At 37.0% G+C, this 16,383-nt stretch overlaps 1 protein-coding gene and 1 pseudogene across 1 annotated transcript in view; one reads left to right on the top strand and one right to left on the bottom strand.

Moving 5' to 3' along the window:
* Window positions 1–109: 109 nt before the first annotated feature.
* LOC143404423 (PRELI domain containing protein 3B pseudogene) lies at window positions 110–2,760 on the bottom strand (annotated as a pseudogene).
* Window positions 2,761–7,484: 4,724 nt separating this feature from the next.
* Window positions 7,485–16,383, top strand: part of LOC143405211 (guanylate-binding protein 7-like) — a 30,136-nt gene continuing 21,237 nt past the window's right edge. The window contains exon 1 of the mRNA XM_076863605.1: window positions 7,485–7,579. The gene's annotated coding sequence lies outside the window, so the exon portion shown is untranslated. The remainder of the gene's footprint in view (window positions 7,580–16,383) is intronic.

Here is a 16,383-nt window from a genome sequence, read left to right as displayed (position 1 = left end):
TTTAAGGAGACTCAATGTCAATACCCATTTCTCAGGAGTACTTTAAAAAAAATTGTTAAATTTCACATAAATACTAGAACTCTAGAAATTAGTCATTTCAAGCCACAATAACCTGAGATGATCCCTTGGATTTTAAAAGTCCTGTATCTTTTAGTTTTGATCAAAAGTCACATAGCCTTACTCCAGATTATTAGAAAAAAAATTCTACCTAAAATACAGTTGTACTTTTTAAATAACAAATAAATACACTGTCTGCTTGGAGAGACCTGGGGATTTGATATTCTATACTGACTTTATCATTTTTCTACAAATGCTGCCGCTGCCATTGGTGTCCTTATGCTTCCTCTTTCTGAAGCTGTCAACTCTTCAATCTCAGCATTTAATTTGTGTATTACCCATTCCATTGCTTCTCGGCCTTTACTAGCATTAGAAGATATTGTGGTCGCCATCAGTCCTTCCAAGTAACTGCTAAGGCTAACTCCCTGCACAGAGATGATGGCTTCCTGAGTCAAAATAGTCTTTTCTGGGTCTTGAGGATGTGGTTTGTAGATAAGTCTCTCATCCACTGAAACCATATTTGTAAAGGAAATATTAGTCGATTTAAGTTCCATTGTTTTCTCTACAGGATCAACTACAGAATGTTCTTGCACATATGTTTTGGTTCTTGCTGAACCAATAAGAGACTTCACGATGGAAGGCAGTCCCCACTCTGTGCTAAGAAGTCTGTGGCTGTGCAGCTTTCCAGAGGGATCTATATGTCTGTCCAGCACATCAACTCCAACCACACTCGGGTTCATAGGGTTTGGGTATCTGCATTGCAGCTGTTGTAACAGTTTCCCATGGGTGGCTGAAAATAACAATGGGAAGTTCCTGAGAGGCTGGAGATCAAGGTACAGATCTGGTCGCCATGAACGTGTATCAGCTGGCACCTTGACTGAGCAGCTCAGACTATTTGGAGAAGAGGCAGAGCAGAGCTGCTTGCTGCTCCTCCTCCTGGAACATGGAGAGCATTTATTTGAGTATGCCTATCTTCTAGAAGGTAGGTCCCAGAACTTTCATCTAATCTTTAAGAGGTTCGAAGACGTGCTCCGAGGTCCAGATCTTCATGGTGCCAGCGGCCTGAGTCCTGTCCGGGAGACTCTAGGGGACAATGAGGCCACACTACCCAGCCCCACCCACCCCCAGTGGCCGCGCAGCGCGCAGGCGCCGTGGGGCCGGCGGGAGGACGTCCCAATGCAGGGCCCCGTGCCTTATCCCCTTTATATCACTTCTATTCAACAGAGTCCTTGAAATTCTAGGCAAAGTACTTATACAGAAGAAAGAAGTTAAAGGGGTATGATTAGGAAAAGAAAAGCTCAAACTGTCTCTATTAACTGATGACATGATTCTATATTTAGAACCCCTCCACACACCAAAAAAACAATCTCCACCAGAAAATGTCTAGAACTCATAAATGAATCCAGCAAAGTAGTAGGATATAAAATTAACACCCACAAAGCAATTGCATTCCTATACTAATGATGAATCAGTTTAAAAAGAAATTAGAAATGTTATTTCATTCACAATAACCCAAAATCAAACCAAACCAAAAAAAAAAAAAAAAAAAAAAAAAAACCCTTGGGTATCACTCTAACCAAAGAAGTGAAAGATCTGTACAATGAAATCTACAAAAGACCAAAGAAAGAAATTGAAGAAGAATTTAGAAGATGAATTTAGAAGATGTTCTTGGATAGGCAGAATTGATATTATCAAAATGGCATATTATCAACAGTGCTATACAGATTCAATGCAATTCTCTTTAAGGTTCTGATGACATTCATCACAGAAATAGAAAAAGCAGTCATGATATTCATTTGGAAAAATAAGTGGACTATCTCCTTATAAAAGTTCTGTAGTACTGAGTTAGTAGCCATGAATTCTTTTAGCTTCTTCTTATCTTGGAAAGTGTTTATTTTTCTTTAGTTTTTGAAGAATTGCTTTGTTTTATGTAACAGTCTAGGCTGACAGTTATTTTCTTCCAGGACTTAGAACACATCCTTCCAAATCTACCTGTTGAGTTTGCTGAGGAATCAGATGGCTTGATTCTAAAAGTGACCTGATGTTTTTATTTTGAAGTTGAAAAATTCTATTCTTGTTCAGTATATTTTATCATAATGTATTGTGGAAAAGTTATTTTCTTTCTTTGTTTCTTTCTTTCCTTCCTTCCTATCTTCCTTCCTTCCTTCCTTCCTTCCTTCCTTCCTTCCTTCTTTCTTTCTTTCTTTCTTTCCATATCATGGAATTTTACCCAGGGATGCTTAACTTCTGAGTCCATCTCCAGCTCTTTATGTTTATTTTTTAAATTTTGAGACAGGGTCTTGCTAAGTTACATAGGGACTTACTAAGTTGCTGAGGCTGTCTTTGAACTTGTGATCCTCTTTCCTCAGCCTCCCGAGCCACTGGGATTATACGTGTGTGCCACAAGTGAGAGCTTCTTTTTATGATCTTATATATTTGTGGTTCTCAAGTATCTGGCTGTTCATCTCATTTCCAAGATTTGGAACATTTTCTGTTAGTATCTTCCTGAAGAGGTTGACCTTTCTATTCACCTATATCTCACACCCCAATTCAATTCCAAATATTCTTAAATCTGATCTCATAATGTGCTTAAGAGTTCTTTTGAATTATTATCATGGTGACTTATTTTCCTTTCTTTAATACTGTCTGAATGTTCAATGCTGTCCACTTTACCTTCCAGCTTTGAGATGTTGTCTTCAGCATGATCTACTCTCACTCAGTTGTTTTTTGTTTTCTTAGAATTTATTGATCATTTTAATAATTATTCTTTTGAATTCTTTATCGGGTACTTCATCCACTTCAATACCTTTGTAGTCAGTTGCTGGTGAATTGTGACCTTTAGAAGTTATCATTTTACCTTGGTTTTTTTTTTCATGTTTCTTGTATACCTGTATTGTGTTTTATGCATCTTTTGTGATGAATTTCTTCTCTATTATTCTATGTGGACCTTTTTAGGTCACAGACTTTTCCTAATAAAATGTCCAAGAGTGATCTAGTTTGAGACCCTCTCATAGGTATGGTATCTACAACTTTTGTGTTACTTCTTTTCTGTTTTTGTTGTAAGAGTGGATGTCCATTCATACCTGAGGCCTAGTCATTAGTTTGTATTTTTGTTTTTTCTATCCTTTTAAATAAGATATAGCTGAATCTTGAGTGCTTTTAATTTGTGTGTAGAGCAAGATCCAATGATTTTTTTTTTTGGCTGAATTTAATTCAGAAGCAGAGTCTGTACCCTATGAACTTGTAGTGTTCCTTTAGATTCCTAGGACCTTACAGAAAAGGGGAAAACCAACAGTATGAACATCCAAAGCAAATAATAAACATCCAAAGCAAATAATAAACAGCATTAAAATAAATACCCAACATGTATGGTGACTTCTACAACACTAGCTACCACCAGAACAAGAATAATGAAGCCAGCAGTTGTCAACAGTAAAATAAATAAGAAACTGTGAACTAAATCTGGTATTAAAGTGAACAGCAGGCTTCAATTGCAACCACTTGAATGCTGGGGGCAGGAGTTATGTAATACTAATCATTCTGAAAAATGGTGAAAACACACTTCAAAACAAAATTGCACGTGGCTGGATACATTTCCAGGAGAGGATGAAAGCGTTTAATACTACTAGCAATAGCATAAGTCAGATCAACAGGAAAAGTCTGCTCACGAGAATAGGAAACTAGAAAGCATGAGACTTGCACCCCAATACCTACACATTAGTGGAAAATTTCTGCCTGTTATCTCTGAGGGACTGGACACTCATGTGCTTTGTATTCTTCAAGCTTCCCACTTACAGTAGCTACCCAGGAATGACATCACTATCGTTAGTTCTTAGCAAAACTATGAGGTTTACCATAGGAAATACATGCCATAATCATGCAAACCTCACTTCTACCAGAGTTCTTCTCTCAGTCCAGGCTAGTTCTGAAATACAGCTTTTCAATTTTTTATTATTATTATTCCTAGAGCTACGAAGTTGGGTTCCTCCTGACAAACTCATGCATGCATGGAAATCTGTTTCAGTTCTTTCCCTCCTCTTTCCCTTCCTGTCCTCACTTCCCTCTCCCATTCTCTTTTCTCTACTAGGCTTTCTTTTGCTCATCTATTAATTTGTATTTGTGTTATCTTTCTCTTCCCCTTTCCTTTATTTTACTCTGGCTTCCACATATGAGAGAAAAATTAAGACTTTCGAATTTCTGAGCTTGGTAAATTTCACTTAGCATAAAATTCTCCATTCCTATCCATTTACCAGCAAATGCTATTATTTCATTCATTTTCTTTTGGCTGAGTAGAACTCAGTTGCATATATATACCAGTATTCCTTAATATATACCAGTATTCCTTAATATATACCAGTATTCCTTAATCCATTCATCTATCAAGAGGCATCTGGATGAATTCCATAATTTAGCTATCATGAATTGTGCTGCTATAAACAGTGATGTGGCTGTGTTGCTGTAGTATGCAGATAAACCATACACTTTATATGAGGATCAAATTCTCACTGAGAAGGATAGCTACAGTGTAAGAGGGATCTGCATGTTGTCCACAGAGTCACAAGACGACAACATTGTGAACTCTCCTTATTTCCTCCTTCCACTGAGGTCCTAAAAGCATGCCTCTGCTTTCCTCAGGATTTTAAAGTAATGTTTAGTTGCCTTCTAGTTTTCCCACCCCAAAAGCACTGGCAAGGACTGGAGTGTTGCTACATTGAAAGAGAGCATGACTGGCATATGCGTGTTCTGTTTCCAGCATCACAAAAGGGAAAATCAAACAAACAACTCTCTCTCTCTCTCTCTCTCTCTCTTCACTGGCAACAGAAAGCCTGTGGATAACCAGTCGCCAAGAACCTGCTTCTGTCAATCAGAAGAATGCCCTGAATACTGCACATCTGGATGCTCTGTTAAGGGCAAAGAGCACCAAGAGTGCCCTATCACCTCTCCCCAACATACATGACCATCAGTGGAATATGAAACCAGCAATAAGGAAAAGTTGGTATGAAATTGTAGCTATTTCATGATACAATAATGAAGGACTCAGGAGTGAGGTAAATAACAATAAAAGCAAAGTAATTTTTCTCCCCTCAGTTAAGTTAGGGCATGAGTTATCATCTGGTTTGTGTGTGTGTGTGTGTGTGTGTGTGTGTGTTTGTGTGTGTGTGGGTGTGTGTATGAATACTTACATGTGTTTGTATGTATGTATCTATCTCAAATAGTTTTCCAAGCAAAATGATCTCCCCTGCATTTGAAGATTAATAAATAGTTGTTGAATTTTTGAAGGTACAACAGATCTATTTCAAATACCTTCTCAACAATTTTGTAGGAAGAAAAATGCACACCCAATCCTCTATATGGTATTTAGCTATTTCTAAAACCCCTTGTGCATGTTCTCAGACCATATCCACAGCTAAACTCGCTAGTGCCACCTTCTCATGTGTTGGGCTGAGTTTGAACAATCCAGAATAAACCAGTCCTTTGGGAAACTCTCCTGTTGTGGAGTAGAAGTTAGGGCTGGGAAATCATTAAAAATATAAAGCAATGTAGCTGACCTCTGTCCCAGAGAACTGGAAATAATGTGAGGAAACAGGTTAGTTGAGGAGACAGTTGCACGGTTGCTAAGAGCCATAGCCAAGTAGTATGATGCATGGCATTTTTGGTTGACAGGTGAAACCAGCAAGCCATTGAGATGATATGATTATGTTAAGATCTGCATTCTTATGGATATTAGACCCCTGCTAAGGGACTCCTAGAGAGTTCCCATTGGTTGGGGAAGTGCGGTAGGAGGAAATTCCGGAGGAGGGACTTCCTGTTGGGGTCGGGAGAACGCTGCGTGTGTCGGTCGGCAATTTTCCCAGGAGTGTACGGGGCATTGGTGGCAGTTTCAAAAATAAAGTTTGTTCCTGCTTGAGTGGCTCATGATTTTGTGTCCAGCCAGACTGTGGCACACGGTCTCCTTCTGGACTCCTCAGTCTCAGATTACATTCTGTCACAGAAGTATACATCCTTCAGAGGGAGGAACTAAGAACATATAACCAAGCTGCCTAATCCCAGTGAGAGCCCTCTGTGAAGCAAAGCCTCACTCAAGGGGGATTTAGGAAGGTTCTAAGGCAAGTTCTCTGCCTCAAAGTGAGATCAAGAGCTGCCTCCTTTCTGGAGAGAGGAAGTGGGCAGCAGCTCTAAACCCTGGAACATGGCACAACTACACAGGCTTGTAAGTCATGGTCATGAAAGTGAACAGGCACCTGCTTGCTTCTCATAAACAACCATGTCCTTTCAAGCTGATTGGTGTCATTGCTTCTATCATATCCTTTGCAAATTCTTCAAGCCTTTCTCGTTTTTTACAGAGAGCAATGATTCCTGTGCTAAATCATCTGCTATTAAGGTGATCACTTCAGATCAGGCCAATTCATCTGCTCATTGACCACCTCATCCCTGTAGTTTGAATCAGTTGTTAACAGCTATAGCACAGCACTTATTCTGTGCAATGGACTGACTGTTTACGTTGCTCCAAATGCACATGTTGAAACCTGATCCCCAGTGTGATGGTACTAGGAAGGGAGGCCATGGGAAGTGTTCAAAACATGAGTGTGGAGCAATCAAGAATGAGATTTAGTGCCCTCCTGAAGGCACTAATTCTGTACCCAAGACAACAGAGTTTTTTCCTTCCACCATATGAGGATGTAGCTAGGAGCCACCATCTGTGGACCTGAAGGTGAGCCCCATCAGACACTGCATCTGCCAATGAGTTGATCTTGAACTTCCTGGACTCTAGAACTATGAGAAAGAATTACCTATTGCACAAACAAACCAAGACACTCTATGGTATTTTGTTCTAGCCACCAGAAAGGAAGGACTAAGGTCCCTCGAAATAATTTAAAGTATATTTTCACATGGACAAAATAAGAATTTAGGCTTATCTTATTTGCTCACCAGGAAGACAAAACCCAAAAACATCTTTATTGTCTCCCACAACTATACCAAATGAGTCTAGATTCTTTCTATATGGAGGGAATGAATATAATTTATCTTTCCAGAGTACACTTTCCTATGGGATCCGAGACACTCTGTGTGTATAGAAGTTTATTTATGAATATTATTGTTGCAAGCAGTCTCTTCCAATTGGAAGGTTCTAGTTCAGAAATTGTGTCAAATCTTCCTCTCAGTGATTGCTTTCATGATTGTTGAGCAAATGCTTCGAATTCAGTACTTTCAGTTTCCTCTTCCTAGATTTTTGCATAGTTTGCTTTATTATTTAAACGTTTTCTCATTGGGCCACTGGAAGAATTGGAATTCAGTACTTTCAGTTTCCTATTCCTAGTTTTTTTGCATAGTTTGCTTTATTATTTAAATGTTTCCTCATTGGGTCACTGGAAGAAGTCTATAAAGTCCCAGGAAGTCAGCGCAGTAGGTTATAAAGCAAAGTAACAGGTGAAACAGAAGGGAAGGAGCTCATCAGCACTCATCACCTCCTGAAAGTAGCCTTCTTCCCAAAGTATCCTTCTCTAAAGGATCCTTGCTCCAGGTGAGACTGGGACACAGTTTACGAGGTGAATTCCTTCTTTCTGAAATGAGCATCTCCCAAGAGAGGCTGCTCCTGAGCCAGATGTGGGATAGGAGCTCACTTATAATCCTGGGGATATCAGGAGGCACCTGTCCATTAAGTGCCCACTGCTCTTCCTGTGTTGAATCTGGCTCCAGCAAAGGTGGAGCCCACAGAGGGAACTGGGAAGGTTTTAAGATTGTCATTTCTTTCTTGACACTTAAATTATCTAATAAAATTAAAATGAAATCTTGCTTTATTGATTATTTTCATAGCTCTAGGTAGATAAAATTTAACAACTTGGAATTTGCCTAAAGAGGCCATTGTCCCAAATTTGGGAACTTTTAAAATCTTGTGCAGACATTTTTTCTGGGCCAGTCACTGACTGGTTCTCATTTTGTGGTGTAGTGCCTTATGCTATATAATTGATTAGACTATCAGCTTCGTGGTAATCTCGGTGGGGAATTGTAAGAGGAAATGGGTTCTGATCAGAGAAAAATTAATGGCTTTTTTGTGGTGGGGCTGGGGGGAAGACTTGGGAAGCTAGACTGAGGCAGAACTGGCATCATATTGATTAAAATGGAACAAGTCAGAAGTAACCAACATTTTCAAGTTAAAGAATAAAAACTTGGGTGCTTATGCTAAATATTTGTTTGTATCTCAAAGAATTTACTCATTTCATTGGGAACTCTTTGAGTAACAGGGATTGTGATGCTGACAAAAAAATAAGTAAGTTAATTCATTAATAATGGAAAAAAAATTAATTTCTAATATATTTTAGATGTATTAAAATTTATAAATACATTCTAGATGTAATTTTTAATACATTCTCAATGTATTCCCATGAATGGGAATACAGTGGTAAGATGAAGTGACATTTTTTCCAACTAAATCTTTTTGAAAACTCTGATTTCCCCTCTCCTTTTTTGGTACTGGGGATTGAATCTGGGAAGTTTTACCAGTGAGCTACATCCCCAGTCCTTTTTGACTTTTATTTTGAGACAGCGTCTCACTATGCTTAAAGCTCTGACTTATAGAACCGTGGTGTTTCACGTAGTCCAAAAATAAACACATACTGAAAATTAATGAATACACCAACATATGAAGAAGGCCCAAATGAAACAGAAACAGTAATGAGTGAATCTGAGTGTGCTACAAATGAATTGAGCACACCTCAGAAAGTGAAAAAGTGGAAGAAATTGTCTAAGCAACTTTGGAATATAGTGTTCTGACCATGTGCGTAAGTCTAAAGACAAAAAAAGAACTGTCTGCTAAAAAATGCATTCTAGTTAGTAAATGTATGTTTTTTTGTAGAGTTCTGAATCATCAACTTTAAAATTACTTTCCATGTGTGCTAGATTGGAGCAAATAGGTAAATTTATTGTGTATAAAGATAAGCAGCCCTCTCATAGTCAGAAAAATGAGTTGAAAATGAAGAAGGGGAAAGGTTGAATGAATTCAGTTCTCTTTCTCTTGGAGAAGAAATCTAAATAAAAACACATTATCCCCACATGAGCTTAAGAACTTAGGCTTCTTTCACCATTCTGAGACAGGAATTTGGGAATAAAGGGTGAGATACCAAGTCTCAAATGAACTACTGAGATGCAAAAAGTGCCCAGGAAAAATCATAAGTCCTGAACACATGCCCTTGGCTCATGCCATTGAGCCATGCCCTTGTACCATGAGGGCAGAGAAAACTGGCACAAATGTATATAGATCACGCTGGTTTCAGCTCTAATCCAGTCTCTAGAACTGGGCCTCTAAAAATATTAGCACCCCACACCCACTAAAAATATTAGCACTCCCCTCTGGAGAGAGCCTTCACTCTCCCTTGAATGTGCATTCCTTCCTTTACCCCAAAGGCCTCTCTCTTGAGATTGTCCCCATTCTCCCTTGAATATTGATCTACACTGGCAGGGACTGAAATAAATAGATAAATTTTTTTCCCATTTAAAAATGTTTTAAATCCAACAAGATAGTAATTAAAATAATAAATGATAAATTAATAATAGATGTTAAAATATAATAAATACTAGCAAAATAACAATAATAAAAATTTAAAGGCAAAAGAATTAACTAGTCTTATATTTTATTTCTCTAGAATTAAATCTTTTTAAGCTTGTGAAAAAAATATAAAAGTAAAATAAGAGCAGAGCGAGGGGGAAAGAGAGAAAGAGAGTTAGAGAGAGAGAGAGAGAGAGAGAGAGAGAGAGAGAGAGACAGACACTTTGATCCATTTGTTGGGTGCCCATATCTCACTTTACATCACCAATCTTTGCATCTGAGGAAGTTAAGGCCACTTTATTAGGTCAGCAGTTTCAATTCCTTTCAGGATTTTAAAAATATCTTTTTCTGATACTGTTGTGCATACTTGACAGTTATGACAGAATATTCAGCTTTAAATATTGTATGGTTCTATTTTATAAGATGAGCCCAGGCAGAAATTGGATTTTTTCTAGCTGCTCTTGCAACTGAGTTGTCCTGGTGATTATATTTATACATGAGATTTCATCAGAATTACTTTTATGTTACTCTGTAGGTCTTATCTAGAGAACTCTGAGCCATTATTTAAGCAGTATCTCTTTTCTGTTCCTGTTTACTCAGGATACCAGATGTTGGTAGAAGTCAATCTTTGATCTTGCAGATGAATGCAGTGCTTTAGTATGTAGGAAACAAGGGGGAGGCAGGAATCTGAATCTCTGAATGACCATGTGAAGCAAAGCTTCCACTCATGTCTAAGGTGGAAGGGTTAAACATATCTTTCAAGTTGTATCAATAGCTCTTTAAGCAATCTGTGTCACCAATGCCATAACCTTATTCTCTGTTTCTTCCTCCTATCAGAAAGAAGGAACTCCAACACAGCTGAGTACCTAGTAGTCTTGAAAGTCTCTTCCTGTGTGTGCAACAAAGCCCAAGACTGGGGTCCCCAATGATTTTTCTACTTTATCCTCAGTAAGACTGTTCCACTGGCTGCATTGGACCCAGGCTGTTTCCCAGCCTTTAGCTCCTACCATGGTGTATCTCCTGTTCTAAAATATATTTTCTCCAAAATCGTTTTGCAGAACTCCAATTTTTAGATCCAATAGAAATGTCTCTTCTGTGAAGCCAGCTATAATGCTTACAAATAAAACTATTACTTGGGTAGAGACCACACCTTATTTGAATCAACATTTTAACATCCATTGCTTCTTGCTATATTTCACAATTTTTTTTCCTATCAAGACAGACTGGCTGAAGGAAGAAACTTGTTTTGTTCATCATTAAGTATTCAATAGCAATAGGCCCCACATTGCTATTGACTGAATGATTATATGTCATTTAAGTATTGAAGAAAAAAATAGCATTGCTCATTTAAAAATAAAAAAAAACAAGTAAAGATAATTGATGAAAATTGACCAACTAATTTCACAAACAATAGTAAATTTTAACTGGGAAGTTAGGAAGTGCTAGAAATGAGCCATAAAACCACAAGTATTCCAATAAAAACACTATCTATAGCGTTGCATAACATAGTGAAGAAAATGAGGGGTTTTGAAAAATTCACTTTGAAATTTATTCTTGTACTGTATTCAAGCAATAGTTGTGAATAACTGTTATTTTAGCAATTTATTTTGATGATGCTATACAAATGGACATCTAGCTGTTGGTACTTAGTTTCTGTCATGTTATTGTCAAAGATTCCATTCTATTCAAATATGAAAATGGGGTGGATACTCTTGATGACTTTTCTAGCAACATAAAACTTTCTAGGCAAAGAAAAATACCCAATGAAACTAAGTTGACAGCAATTCTAATAACCCAGTGCCTAGTTATATGCATTCAGAAGGCAGCATGTATAGCAAAAGATGTAATGTAATGTAATATATAATCTTATATATTTTGATTACATATGATTTTTTTCCTATAGTTTAACATAGTGGAATGATTTAAATTACTACATTGTTTTCTGAATGATTGCTCATACTGAAACTTAAATACGAGAGGAAGTGCCTTAATTAAAGATCAAAAACAATAAGTAGAGATGATATTTGCAGCATTTGTCAGCATTTTTTTTTCTGTACTGGAGATTGAGCTCAGGAGCACTTAATCACTGAGCCACATTCCCAACCCTTTTTATTTTTTGAGATAGGGTCTCACTAAGTTGCTTAGGACTTGCTTAATTGCTGAGGCTGACTTCAAACTTGTGATCTTTCTGTGTCAGTCTCCCAAGCCACTGGGATTACAGATGTGTACCACCACATCTGGTGCATTTGTTAGCTTTTAATTGTTCATGGTTCTGAATCTATTAATTTTCAATAGATAATCACTTTTGTGTGTTCAATAGATAATCACTTTTTGTGTGTGTGTGCTAAGAATTGAACCCAGAGCCTAACACTCTAGTCCTCTAACAATGAACCAACACCCACAGCCCCAGTAATCACTTTTGAATTAATATTTTGTCATGTTTACTTAAATAAAACACCCCAAATATATGAATTCCAGGTTCCCGTTGTCTAGATTTACTCTAGTGAAAAAATTGGTAGAATAAGCTTGGAAATAATAGGAATGAATTTGGAATGTAAAGTTGGAGACAACATACACATGTATGATTTTAGTCTTAATGAAAAGTACTGATAACACTAGATAATAATAACAAGAAGAGAGAGAGAGAGAGAGAGAGAGAGAGAGAGAGAGAGAGAGAGATGAGCAAGAGATGAGCAAGTAAAAATTTAAAATAAACATCAATCCTTACCCTACTAAAATAGTACCACTGAGGTAGGATGTTGAAATGCTCTAGTCTTTGGTCACTGTGGTGACATTCCTGCCTGCTGTTCTATATCTATTGTGGAGATCAAGGATCCCTAGGCCAACTGGGGAGAAGGGACACACCCAGGGTGTTGAAATCAAAGTCCAGGTGTGCAGCAACAGAGGATGGTTCACTTGGCTTCAGCCATTCACTCCAATTTCCATTTTGGTTAAAAATGCAATGAAAAGCCCCCCAAACAGTTGTATCCTTGAACAAAATCACATACTTTTGATTTTGATTCTCTTCACCCTGACCTTAACTAGAGACCAAAATCCAGCACTCTGGTAGACAGGTGGCTGTGGAGTAGCTTCCTCCTGTCCACTCCCATTCTCTAATGTTTCCTGACTGTACTCTGTTGACCACTGGGAAAACAGTGAGAAAGATGATCTTTAAGAGAAAATACTGATCTGAAGAGATTGTAATTATCTGTCTTTTAATCAACAGTTAAACTAATTATTATTAAGGTTTGGATTATATGTGTCCCCTAAAAGCTCATGTGTGAGATAATACAAGAAAGGTTAGAGGTAAATGATTAGGTTATGAGAGCTCTAACCTAATTGGGGCATTAATACAATTGAATGGATTAACTGAGTGGTATCTGTATGCAGGTAGGGTGTGGCTGAAGAAGTCAGGTCTCTTGGGATGTGCCTGTGGGTTTGTTGCTGGTGAGCAGAGGTTGCTCTTTGCTACCTGGTATCATGACCTGAGCTGCTTTCCTCCTCACACCTTTCTGCTATGATGTTCTGTTCCAGGTGTCTATGGACTGAGACCTTTTGAAAGTGTGAATGTCAAACAAACTTTTCCTCCTCTAAAGTTGTTTTTGTCAGGTCTTTTGGTCACAGTGGTGAAAAAGCTGATGAAAACAATTACTAAATGATTTAAACCTGTGGTTTCTCTCAATGTGTCATCCAAGCAACCAAACAGACACAAAAATTACTTTCACTTTCAAGTTCAGTTTTTCACTCTGTTTTCCTTTGTGAGAATGAAAAATAATCCTCAGTATGTTTTCATCTTCTATAAAATAACATCAGAAAATAGGATGGAGGAAAGAGAACAAGATGAGTGGACAACAATTGGTAGCCTTTTTGGATCACACTGCCCTGAACAGAGATAGAGCAGAAATGCTTATTCAAGGACTTTCTTTTACATATAATTTAGTCTTGAGCTTAAGTTCCTTAATTTCTGACTTAAAGTGGCATATGAGAAATGGGGAGGTGAGGGAGAAGATAGTCTGATGGCCTGGATTGCAGGGTGCAGTTGCTAGATTTAGTTGTTGTTAGTCTAAAAGCTAGTCTCACTGCTAGTTTGGAAGTAACAGTGAGATGGGAGGCTCCTCCCCTAAGATCAGGAACAAAACAAGGATGCTCTCTTTTTTCACTTCTTTCCAACATAGTACTGGAAAGAACTAGCTAGAGAAAATAAGCAAGAAAAAGAAAGAAAAGACATCCAAATTGGAAAGGAAAAATTAAACTTTTCTGTTCCTAAGTAATGAGATGTAGAAAACTCTGGTAATTTCATAAAAATTTCTGCAAAGTGGCAGCCTCTAAAATCAACACTCAAATATTAGATGCACTCCTATATATTAACAATGAATATTCTGCACAAGGAAATTTTAGAAATACAATTTCATTTACAATAGCTTAAAAAATTGAAATAAAAAACAGAACAAAATATTGCTGAAAGAAATAAAAGAAGACATAAGATAATAGGCAACCTAGAGAATGGGAAACAATATTTGTAAATCGTATATCTAATTAAGGATTAATATTCAAACTATACAGTGAACTTCTAAATCCAGCAGTGCAAAACTAACCTGAAGCAAAAATGGCAGTGGATTTGAATTAACATTTCTCCAAAGACAATATATAAATATACAATGAGAACATGAAAAGAGACCCAGGATAACAAATTATTATGAAAACATAAATCAATACTACCATGAGAAACCACCTTATACTCAGTAGGAAGGTTATTCACATAGAATATAAGGATTAGGGATGTAGCTCAATGATAGAGCACTTGCCTATCATGAGTGAGGTCCTGGGTACAATCCCCACCCCCCACCCCTCACCCCGTTAATGAAATAAGTAAGTTAATAATAAAAGTTAATAAAGGGAGACAAACACACATATACACAATAACCAGTGTTGAGAGGAATATGGAGAAACTGAAATGCTTCTGAGCTCTTGGTGGGAATGTGAAAGGATATAACTGCTGTGAATAATGATAATGATGGTTCCTTAGAAAATTAAAAAATGTAATTATCATATAATTTATCAATTCCACTTGTGACTATATTCCCACAAGTATTGAAAGCAGGGTCTCAAAGAGACATTTGTTCACCAATGTTCGGAGCAGAATTATTTGTAATGTGTAAAACACAGAAGCCACTAGTTATTCATAATTATGCATGAATCAATAAGCAAATCGTGGTATATGTATTTGATAGAATATTATTTAGTCTTTTAAATGAAGAATATTCTGACATATATTACAAATATGAATAAGGTCATTGTGCCAAGTGGCTTATTTGCCAGTCACAAAAAGATAGTTGGTGATTCCTTATTTGAACTATTTTGAAACTTCAAGTATTATAAAATCATAGAAACAGAAAATAGAATGTAGTAGCCTAGGGATGGGTAACAGAGATGTGGGATTATATTGTTTAATGGATACAGAGTATTAGTTGTGCAAAATGAAAACCATCTTGTAGATGGATAGTGGTTTTGGTGCAAAAACGGCATAAAGATATTTGAAACCACCGAGCTGTACATTTAACAAGGTTTTATGTTGTTAATTCTACCACAATTGAGAAAATGGAAAAAAGGAAAATTTTAGTTTTCCTCAAGGACCTTCCTGATCAAATAGGACCTCACAAAGATGGTGGTTTGCAAATACAGAGAAAAAAGAGTTTGTCCCTAGTATTTTATCACTATTATCATTGGAAAAGATTGTTTCTTATTTATACTGGTGGAAAAATTAAGTACCTACATCTATTCCCTTTAGGTCAAAGTAGTCAAAACTGAGGTTTTTCTTTTTCTTTTCCATAGATTTATTTTCTTTAGGGATATCAGGATTAATCTAAGGTAATCCAATGTGTATCAATGTGTATGTACCCCATGTGTGGTGACTTTTTTACACACATTGATTCTTTTTTGGGGGTGGGAATGGAGAATCAAATTCAGGGCACTCACTCAACCACTGAGGCACATCCCCTCCCTTTCTTATATTTTATTTAGAGGCAGGGTCTCACGGAATTGCTTAGTGCCTTGGTGTTGCTGAAGTTGGCTTTGAACTCATGATCCTCCTGCCTCAGCCTACCAAGCTACTGGGATTACAGGTGTGTGCCACCATGCCTGACCACACATTGATTCTTAAGTTTGGGAATCTGGGTTTTACAACCACTCTGAGTGATACTCTTATGTCTTACATTTTGAAAAAGACTTTCTGAGCAAGAGTGAAAAACATTATTCTGATAATGTGAAGCTACAATTTGTGGTTCTTTAATAATAGAGGCATGACAGGCCTGGTTTTTATAAATAAATTCTGCTATCAAATTCATATCATTTTGCAGTCCCCTTAATCTGCTCCTTGAAAAAAGGAAAGCAAATCCAGAATTCTAATGTGGCCAAAAGGAGTTCTTATTTTCCATATGCACAGAGCCTAAAGGTTCTAACAAAATAAACATAAACAAAAACAATGTTTTCAGCCTACTAATGTCTCATTCCAATGAAAATTTTTTTTACACTGTATGTCTCTTTAACTTACATTTACAGAATATTTTGAAATACATTATCTGGTAGATCAATCTTCATGGTAGATTTTACAGATTCATCTTTTTTAAAATTAATTAATTAATTAAATTTACAATAGAATGCATTTTGACATATTGTGCACAAATGGAGATTAATTTTATCAAAACCAACAATCTGTTGATTAAATAATGTTACAATAAAGGTTACATCATTCCGTTTAAATCTCAAAACAAACTTGAGGTAGG

This window comes from Callospermophilus lateralis, chromosome 7 (assembly GCF_048772815.1).
Source record: "Callospermophilus lateralis isolate mCalLat2 chromosome 7, mCalLat2.hap1, whole genome shotgun sequence".
Taxonomy (NCBI): Eukaryota; Metazoa; Chordata; class Mammalia; order Rodentia; family Sciuridae; genus Callospermophilus; species Callospermophilus lateralis.
The sequence above is the reverse complement of the archived record's forward strand: the minus strand, read 5'-3'. Positions and strand labels throughout refer to the sequence as shown.